At 41.0% G+C, this 11,082-nt stretch overlaps 1 pseudogene; it reads left to right on the top strand.

The window, feature by feature from the left end:
• The first annotated feature begins 3,762 nt into the window (after positions 1-3,762).
• Positions 3,763-4,548, top strand: LOC134486877 (glyceraldehyde-3-phosphate dehydrogenase-like; annotated as a pseudogene).
• Positions 4,549-11,082: the final 6,534 nt, after the last annotated feature.

The raw sequence follows: 11,082 nt of genomic DNA, 5'->3' as shown, positions 1-11,082 counted from the left end.
GTAGTTGAAACAGCAGATCATTTCAGCATCCCTGCGGATGCATTTTGTCAGAGTTGCACATTCTGTAATATATGAATCCTACAACCGAAATGTTAGTACTATTAAATATTCCTATGACTTGTGCAAGCGAGGTGCACAGATCAGTAAAGGATGAGTTTTTGCTCCTTGTGTGTGCAGGCGAAAGACAACAATCCTTTTGTGAGTTAATTTGTCCAATAATAAATGTAATAAATATTCATTCATGCAATATGTAAGATGACACAGTGAGTCTTAAGGATTCCATAACCAACAAGCTTTATTGTCTAATTTTAGCTGAAATATTGGCTAGAGACATTTTTATTTCTAAGCCAGTTACAGGGCTGTTCCTATGTGGAGTAATCAGTTACCTAACCCATTTGATTTTTTCTGAATGTTTCTTTCCTGTAGCCAAAATCTTCAGGTTGCCTTCCCCTGTCATATCTGATCCATATCACTATGAAAGGGGTCCAAAGTCTTTTCTTCCTATTAACACATAAAGAGCCTCTCCCGACAATAGCATGTGGTCCTACAGCCCAAAGTCATCAAAGGTATAGACTGATTCAAAGAAGCAGCCTCCTTCAGTCCTGCCCCATTTTAACCTCTCTCCCAGAGGCTTTTTAATGTCATAACCAACAAACTTAAAAACCACATACATTTTGATAATTAAAATAATTCAAAGTAATTAAAGCAATCTAAACAAGTAGTAGTAATGTTGAGACGGTGCTCCCCCATTATCTCCTACCTTGTTCTTACACAAATAGTTTATAACAGTGAGATCAAGACCTAAATTTATTTATTCATCTATGTATACTTAAATTCTCCCTTCTATAGAGATTAATATCTCTGTGGGAATATATATCCCCTTTCTCTTACATAACTTGAATTAACACCCTTTCCTATGTATTTAACTTTAATTAAATTCCCTTCTATATTTCTGTATGAGCTTACTTATCATACCAGGCTAAGCATTCCTAGATATCTTATGCAGACCATGTTCAAAAGATCCTGAGGGCTGCCCTGGCATAGACGTTTTCAAATTTCTTTTAATGCATTTTTTTCTCATTCAGTCTATTCTATCTCTCTGCTTTTGTTTCCTACATTTGAGATCAAAGGCCTAGATTTCTTTATTCCATGTATACTTAAAAACACTTAAACAATTACTATTATACTTCTTTCTATCCTTAAAAATAATTAAATCAAATTTCATTAATCTCTATCCTTAGTTTACCCGATTGTTGGAGGCAATCAGCCTCTAATGACTGCCTGTCTCTGCCTTCTGAGTAGCCTGTCTGTTTGCATAGCAGGTGCTCCAAACCCCTCTAAGTTCAAACTCTCTGAGGCAGTCAGAAGACTTTGAGAAGGGTCTGGGTAAACATCTACCAGTCAGCTTTGTCTGAGTCAACTTGGAGGAGTTAACTGTGTCCCACCTCACACCATGAACCACGAGGAACCACCAAGCTCAGCTCAGCTCTGCTGAGAAACCAGTTCTCCCCACCTCCTAATCTCACATCAAGGAATGTGTCTTCCATTTGATAATTCTAATTAATTTTTAATAGTGAGTACAAGTCTCACATGTTGGATGCCATTAGAAGTGGGAGTGTGGTTAATCCACTCTCCAGCGGGTGTACATGTGCTGCTCACTACCCACTCAAATGTTTTGGATCCATAAATGAAAATCATGTAGCCTTCTATTTTAATATGTCTTAAACAATGCAATGGCTGGACACTTCCAATCTCTCCACTGCTAACACACTCTCTCCTCCAATATTCCTGAATTATTACTTACTAAAACCTATTTTCCATTCTGGCTACCATAGACCCAGGCCTGCAGTCCTCATGGGACATGACCCCTGACCCTCACATCTTGGCAGTGTCTCTGTCTCTCTGTCTTACATGTCTCAGGCTGGAACCTTCTCTTCCCCAGCAATGGTGATTCTTTTCATGCCTCATGTTCCTTACCCAGGAACCTCAAGGTTCCATTTCTGTCTCCTGCCCTGCCTTTAGGCCCTGACAACTTTACCAGTTAGAACCAGCGGGGGGCAGGGACCATCCTCATCTCACATGCAGACCTACAAATTCTCTTGTAATTTGGGAACCTAATTAACATAATAAAAGTACTAAACCACATCCACAATAGAGGGGAAATGGTCTGGCAGTTTTGAATGTTTAAATGAGGGAAGATTTGAAAAATCCCATCATGTACTACAATTTCAATCCTAGGAGATATCAAAAAAGAAGTGATGGAAAGTTAAAAACTTCCCAGAGGTCATAAACACATCAGAGCCATTCCTTTCAGCAATACAATGAATATACTGTGTTTGGAGCACAGATGAGAGGAAGGGTAGGTTGTCAGTCATAAGTAGCTATGCAAGATTTATAAAATAGTGGAACCCTTTCAAAATTTACATTAGTCACAAATAACAATTTTCCACTACCTCTAAAAAGTAATTCGAGGGAATTTTTTTTCTATAATTCATATTCAAGCTTTATCTGGCCAGTGGAGTGGATAGCACTGTGACCTGAACAGGCAATCTTGATGAATATTTACTCTTGGGAGAGTTGCGTCTCTGTGTAGAGCAGCAGGGGTTCTCATTCTTGACCTCTACTCAAGATGGTTCGGAACATTAATTGGATAGTAACTGTCACATTGAATTTAGGGCGGTATCAGAAACATCCTAGGAGAGAAGCAGTGTCTAATGAATATGAATATGACAACAGGAATCCCCTCAGGAAGAAGACACATGCACACGTCTGGCTCAGGATCAGAAGTGCAAGCCCATAGGTATTTTCTAGGTCTTCCAAAACACTTGATTTTCACAGAAATTGTCATAGCCTGAGAAACGCCCAGTCTTAAATAGTTAGGTCACAAGGTCACATAAGGTAACCTTAAGGTGCTCATAAGGTCACAAAGTGCTCTTAAGCATCATGAGCTATCTTGGAGCCAGCTGGAGAAGAAAGATGAATGCAACATTTCTGGTCTTCAGTGATGCACATTTTGGATAACATTTAGACTCTACAATTCTTTAAATATAAAGTACTAAGTAAAGGCAGGTCCTCATGAGTTAAAACATTCTTTAGAATGACAAATATTTTATAAACTATTATAACTGTAAGCAAATATGGGAAACAACAGACTGCATAGCACAAATCAATGCCTCTAATCTGAGGCTTCATATTATCTCTAATAGAATCATCCAGAATGACTTATAAAACTAACATTCCTAAACCTTACTCTAGACCTGTTTGGCCCAGTACAGTAAATTTTATCTCACATACAGAGTGATTCTGGGACAGGAAAACATAAGGAACACCTCCATTATAAGGGGATAAGCTTAAGGACTGGTAGAGTCTTTATAGAGAGCTAATCAAACCCTCTTGAGCTGTAGCTAAGGCATACAGATATAAGGTTCAAGAAATGGGCTGAGATATCTTTATTTGAACAAACATTTAGGACTGACTTGCCTTCGTAAATGTGTGGGGAGAATAAAGAGATGAATGAAACAAGTTCTTTTCCTCCATGAATCTAAAATGCCGTTTAAATTTTCAACAGAATGTCATTTTTAACTTCTAATTCTCTGTTTTTTATTCTTCATGAACATTGTGTCCTGGAAGTCATTTAATGCAATGCTCATAAAATTCCAACTAGTAATTTTATTCTTGTTTTAAAATCATTTCCAAGCTCTATGCTTAAGACCAGGGTGCTGGATGGTAAACTGGAATGTTATAGGCCACTTTAACATCAAAGCTAGGCTCCTCCCTGTTCCAGAGACAGCTGCATCTTCTCATGTAGTGCCAACCTCATCCTGCAGACAAGATGGTGAAGGTTGGTGTGAACGGATTTGGCCATATTGGATGCCTCGTTACCAGAGATGCCTTCTCTGCATCTGGCAAAGTGGAGATTGTTGCCATCAATGACCCCTTCATTGACCTCAACTACATGGTCTACATGTTCCAGTATGACTCTACCCATGGCAAGTTCAATGGCACTGTCAAGGCTGAGAATTGGAATCTTATCAACAGGAAGCCCGTCATCATCTTCCAGGAGCAAGATCCCTAACATCAAATGGGGTGATGCTGGTGCTGAGTATGTCGTGGAATCTACTGGCATCTTTACCACCATGGAGAAGGCTGGGGACCACTTGAAGGGTGGGGCCAAAAAGGGTCATCATCTCCGCCCCTTCGGCCGATGCCCCCATGTTTGTGATGGGTGTGAACCATGAGAAATATGACAACTTGCTCAAGATTGTCAGCAATGCATCCTGTACCACCAACTGCTTAGCTGTCATCTGTGACAACTTTGGCATTGTGGAAGGGCTCATGACCACAGTTCATGCCATCACTGCCACTCAGAAGACGGTGGATGGCCCCTCTGGAAAACTGTGGCGTGATGGCCGTGGGGCAGCCCAGAACATCATCCCTGCATCCACTGGTGCTGCCAAGGATGTGGGCAAGGTCATCCCAGAGCTGAATGGGAAGCTCACTGGCATGGCCTTCCGTGTTCTTACCCCTGTGTATTCACTGTGGATCTGACATGCCGCCTGGAGAAACCTGCCATGTATGATGACATCAAGAAGGTGGTGAAGTAGGCATCTGAGGGCCCACTAAAGGGGCTACACTGAGGACCAGGTTGTCTCCTGAGACTTCAACAGCAGCTCCCACTCTTCCACCTTTGATGCTGGGACTGGCATTGCTCTCAATGACAACTTTGTAAAGCTCATTTCCTGGTATGACAATGAATATGGCTACAGCATCAGGGTGGTGAACCTCATGGCCTACGTGGCCTCCAAGGAGTAAGAAACCCTGGACTACCCACCCTAGTTCAGCAAGGATATTGAGAGCAAGAGAGGCCCTCAGCTGCTGAGGATCCCCATCCCAATTTGGCCCCCAACACTGAGCACCTCCCTCACAATTTCCATCCCAGACCCCCATAATAACAGGAGGGGCCTAGGGAGCCCTCCCTACTCTCTTGAAACCATCAATAAAGTTTGCTACACACACACACACACACACACACACACACACACACACACACACACACACACACACAAACAGTCAAAGCTAAACTACTATTATCAAGCATGTGGCTTTAATATACAAATTGAAGTGAATACATTTACAATGTTTATGCTGTGTTCCACATGTAGCATGCCATGCTCTACTGATTTGTTTACATGGCATTGCCCTGGTAAATTATCTGTTTCAGAGGGGTCTCTGAAACTTCAAGATTCAAGCTGAGCCTTGCTCTCTGGTCCACATTTTAAGACTGACTTTACTGACTGGGACCAGTCACAGTTTCTCTCATCTGTAGCTTTCTGTGAATTTAAGTCAGTTAAGTATGCAACTGAAGCTCTCTGTAGGACAAAGAATGAATGATATTAAGCTTTCTCAGCTCCTGTGTTCTCAATTTAATTTTGGAGTCCACTGAAGTATGACTGCTTAGAGATTAAATGTATGTTTATCCTCCCTCTTAAGACCATAGAGTTCAGCGCATCCCCAATTGTCTAAAGTGTGAAGGATTTTTCCTGGGCTGAATACTAACCAAGGTAAATGAGTGTTCTCCCCATTGCAAGAATAAGAGTGGGCCTTGCTTTTACTTCATTTGTTACCATGAGGACAATTTTTTGCTGAGTTCTCTCTAATTTCACCATGAAATTGGTAAGCAAAAGTCAGATCTCGGGCTGTCAGTCATATCACGCCACGGCCACAGAACTTTGAAATGTTATGTATTATGGAAAGTACATATTACAGCCTCTGTAAGATAGGCTATTGGGGTTTTTTTTCTTTTCTCATCAAAGGGTTTCTGAGAAGTATAATATTCCTGCCAAAAGACAGCATTTAACCCAAAATAAAATAGGAAAATACCAATGAGTACCCAAAGAAATAAAAGACAGGAAACTCAGCAGTAAAAGATCCTGCTGATAACATCATTTACATGCATTCTATGATTTTATGCTTAATATTTCTTATGCTTAACATTTTTTATATTTTTTTATTTTATTTTATTTTATTTTTTTGGAGCTGGGGACCGAACCCAGGGCCTTGCGCTTCCTAGGCAAGCGCTCTACCACTGAGCTAAATCCCCAACCCCCTATGCTTAACATTTTTAAGGGAATAAAAATTAAGATGAATACCAGCAGAGACCTTAAGATAGTTTTTGAAGTATTCAAATGGTATTTCTGTGCTTTAAAACTTAAAACAAGAAACAAATAATTCAAAAAGGACTTTACAGTAGACAAGCTTTGCCAGGAAAACTCTATGACAAGTCACTGCCTGGCCTCCCTTAGGGAGAATGAGGATTTTTTTTTTTTATATTTGAATCATTCTTTGCTTCTAAGCCCTGGCCCTAGTTGCTCAGGCTGGCTTGACATATTAAATAATTCTCTCCTTGAGTTGAAGGACTCATCTCTGGGCATGGAGTTCTTGGAACCTTAGCCTTCTCTCTCTTTTCAACCTCAGGAAGGGAGATATCCTGAGGAAAGGAAACATTCATTTATATGGTCATAAGAATGACAACTGAAAAGCAGAGGGAAACTGAGCAAAAGATTGGTAAGAAGAACATCAAAGAAGCAAGCCTTGCAGTATGCATCCCACACAATTGTCTCCTGGGTGTGGCTTTGCCTGACATTAAAGCTGGCAAAGGAAAGCAAATGCTTGCTAACTTGTGACGTTTGGATATTTGGGGTGGATCTTGGGTGGAATTCCTGTTGAGAGTCTGAAGAGACAGTGACACTAATACCCTGTGATGCCATCATGCCAGACCATGCGCGAAGTTAATCTTTAGTGCTTTAAAAAGAAAATGATTTAGCATACTGTCACATAACACAGAGTCTGGGGAAAAGCTTTGTCAGTTCAAAGGAAGCTCCTACTTCAAAAAAAATCTTATTAAAAATTGATGATCTCATTGATGCTAACAACAGTGCTGCCGGGTGGAAGTCACTCCTAACATGTTTTGCAGACTTCTCTTTCCTTGGCTTCACTTTTTTAGTTTCAGTAGAAGTAGGAGGTTTGAGTAATTCGGCATCAAAATCTTAAATTCAGAAAAAAAAAAAGGTAAACTTATTTGTGATTTTTTTAAAAAAAAGTTCCAAACATTGTCCTAGAAGAATCAGAGAACAAATTTAGAAAACTCTCCGAAAGCCTGGTGTCTGTAGACTACGGAGTGGGTAAGAATCCAAGCAAACCAATTTCTACTGCTTACCATAGAGTGAATTTATATATTAAACTACTAATTTGCATTACCACAATGAAACTGGCTATGGGTGAAGTTATTTGTGATTGCACATTGAAATATAAGGTCACAGTTTTTGATGGTGTTACACTCCCTGACTTACATAGTTTCCACCCCAGAGAAGACTGGGTTCTGCTTTGTTTTGAAACCTCAGACTCAGGTTAAATTTCTGTTTCGTTCTGCACCATGGCTCTCACTGATTCTCCCAGCATCTGGGTGCCAGCTTTCCATGGGGCAGGGTTCTGGGAGGATTTGTCCAAGCTGACTGATTGTGTCTAAGCAGAAAAAGACACATGGACTCGAGGGCTATCTTGGTAAGGATGGTGATTTCCACACAGAAGAATACCGTTTATCTCAGAAATTGCTGGTCCTATGTCTAACTTAGGCTCACTTTAAGAGGGTGATTTCCCTCATGCTTGCAACTGACTTTTCCCCTTTCCCTTTTTAATTATTTGTGTGTCTGTGTGTGTGTGTGTGTGTGTGTGTGTGTGTGTGTGTGTGTGTGTGTGTGTGTGGTGAGCTGGGCATGGCTTTGTCAGTTCCAATGAGACACAGGCTTACTGGGAGATTTTTTTTTTCTCACAGAGAACATAAATCCAAACCGTAGGGCACAAATGTTTTCGATGTTGGCCTCACAGGGTGAGGTTAGATTGTCAGCAGGAACGAGGGCTGGGATGAGAGGACATCTTCAGTACGCTTGGCAGGCCAAATTAGCTCAGCATCTGAAGATGTGATACCTGGTCTGTTTCTGTACTGAGACAGATGAACAGCTACTCAATTATCCGCTACTCTAGAAACAGATGGCGAAGAAAGTCAGGAACCAACCTGATACTTGGCGACTCTCATAAGGGCGTACCTGGTTTCTTTCCCTACTCTCTGGAATGATCTGGAAAAAAATGTAACTATATTGAGGTAGAATGGGGCAAAAATGGTTTTTCCCCAAGGCCACGCAAGCTATAGGATAAAGTTACCAGTTGAAGATTGCATGCCATCCTTATGGCTGTTACCAGACGGACAACCTGGGAGCTAGGTGAGACAGCAACATCTGTCTGGATACAAATGACACTGGGACTTTCTCAGGTCAACACTTTTGGTGGCTTCCTTTGGTAGGAATACTGGAAAGAGTTCAGGGAATGTCACAGTCTATGACATAGTCATGTATATTGCCTGCACAACATTATTCTGACTATTGTTATGACTCTGAAAACTGTGGTATTACAGAAGAAATAGGCAGGGGAACAGCAGTTCACATATACTCTTAAAAGATGAAGTCATATACGGTGCTAAGTGTTTTCAAATAAATTTTGAAAGACTAATAAAACAATTTGAAAGAAATAAGGAGCCACTTTCTAAAATCTTCTCCTAAATTTCCTAAGTTTAGAAGAGAGAAAGAAAAATATAAACATACAAAATCATATATGCATGAGTAATGGATGGAAACATGAGATTTGTTTTTCTGAGATTTCCTTTCGTAACTACACTGAATTTACATGATTCCCCTTCCCCCTCCACTGCCCTAGGATTCATAACCTCTTTTTCTCTAACTACTGTTACATGCGTATAAAACCTACCGAATCCATGCTGTGTTGGCTATTTTTAGGGCTGAGCACTTGAAACTGGCAAACCTGTCAGGGGACTCATCCCTAGAAAAGACTGGTTCTCCCTCTCTTGGCATCCACTGTCTGCCCATAGGAGTGGGGCCTTGTGAAGTTTCTCCATTCTAGTCAGTACACTGACTGACATAATCAGTGATCAGGTTTTATTTAGGTGGCCATATCGTTGTAATTCATAGGTGCAAGTTCTCTGTCGTATCTAGAAGACACTATCTTGCAGCAGGCTTCCTGGTTCTTTTGGTTCTTACGATCTCTCTGTCCCTACCCCGACCATGTTTTCTAAGCTTTAGGTCTAGGGGTTGTATTGTAGATATACAAATTGGGGTTAGGTAACTTACACTCAGTTATTCTCTGCATTCTGACTAGCTGTGGAATTCTGTAGCAGCCTTCTCCTATAAAAAGAAGCTGTTTTGACGAACATTGAAGGCTATTCTTACCGAATGTGTATAGCATAGTCAGGTGTTTTATTGATTGAAAAGAAAATGGTGGTAGTTTCTTCTCTAAGATCCATGAATTCTCCAACCCTGGGTAGGGTTTCTATCCATTCCCCTGGTTCTCCACTGCCTTGGGATTCATGACATTTTCTTCTCTAATTACTATTACATATGTATAAAACCTACTGAGTCCCTTTTGTGGTGACCTAGTCACATGGTTTTAGGGCTGAACACTTGGACTTGGCAAACCTATCTAGGTTACAGTACCAGGCATGAACTGTATTGAGCACTTCTAAGTTCTATTAGAACTTAGATGTTGGTTCCCCTCAGGAAACAAGCATCGTTATTAACTCCACTGGGGATATCTTACCTAACTGGACATTGTTGTGGTTCACAGGCTTAAGAGCTGGGTAAGTCTACTGATTGTCTTTTATCTTTGGCACCTTGAATAGCACTGTTGGTGCTGAGGAAGACAGACCCCAGGAAGGAGGCTCCCAGGTCAGTACCAGCTAGATACCCCCAAGCCTTGTGTCTAGAGAGTGCCTCAGCTAGAGGGTCTTAATCTTCCTTTTTTTCTGCTCTATATTCTTTTAATATAAATATAATGGTTTTTGCCTGGTGGTGGGTGTGTGGAAGCTCAATTCTACATATTTTGAAGTAGAAAACCTGTTTGAGGGATCCCTGCAGTCATAAAGAAGATGTTTGGGCTAGACAACTCCATATATTTGGAAGAGAATAAAGTAGGGATTACACATTAGCCTCAAAACTTTCTTTAGAGTGACAGGGTCTCATAGTTTATTTCTACTCATATACATGTATGTATATTTCACATTATTTATCATACAAAATGGAAAAGAAGGTATCCAAACCCTGCCCACACAGGACACAACATTCTCACTATATAATTTAAACGCTAATCACTTAATTGGTTTTTCTCTGAGTAGTGACAAGGGAAGTCTGCGGAAGAAAGCAGTGCAATACTGAAGAGAACATCTGAAGAGAGAATGGATTCTGGAAGGACACATGTCTAAGAGTCAGCAAAGTGGGGTTTCTGGGCTGCAGAGTCAGCCAGGAAGGGCAGCCACTGTACAGCATGTTCTTCATCATTCCCTAGAGCTTGGGAGTCATGCCTCCAACTGAACCCTTTAATGGCTGCTTTCCAGACCTTTTGCAATAAGCTCTATTTATTTTCAACTGCTGTAAAACTAACCACAAACTCGAAGACCTAAAACAACAGAAATTTGTTTGCTCATAGTTCTGGAATTCGAAAACGCGAAATTAATGTGCTGGCATGGTCACACTGTCTCCAAACGTTCTCGATGGAATCCCTTCTCCTCTGGCATCTAGTGGCTCCTTGCATTCCTTGGCTTGTGGGAGCTTATCTTCACTCTCGACTCTGTGCTCATGTGGCTTTCCCTGTTCCTCTCTATGTGACGACTGTCCTTCTCTCCTCTTTGGAAGGACATCAGAATTATCTCATTTTGAGAGCCATAGTTAAATACTCCAGGATGGAACTAGAAAATAGCATCCTGAGTGAGGAAATCCAGACCCAAAAGGACGCATGCATGCATGGTATATACTCATGATAAGTGGATATTAGCTATACAGTACAGGATAACCAGGCTGTAATCAACAGAACCAACGGAGCCAAACAACCAGGAGGGCCCAAGGGAGGATGGTTGAATCCTTCTCAGAAGGGGAAATAAAATAGATATCAGAAGTAAATGGGGGAGGGGACTGAATGGGGGAGGGGATGGGGGAGGATCTGGGTAAGAGGGTGCTATGAGGA

The sequence above is a fragment of the Rattus norvegicus genome, chromosome 4, assembly GCF_036323735.1.
Source record: "Rattus norvegicus strain BN/NHsdMcwi chromosome 4, GRCr8, whole genome shotgun sequence".
Taxonomy (NCBI): domain Eukaryota; kingdom Metazoa; phylum Chordata; class Mammalia; order Rodentia; family Muridae; genus Rattus; species Rattus norvegicus.
Note: the sequence above shows the minus strand (reverse complement) of the source record. Positions and strands in the feature narration are given on the sequence as shown.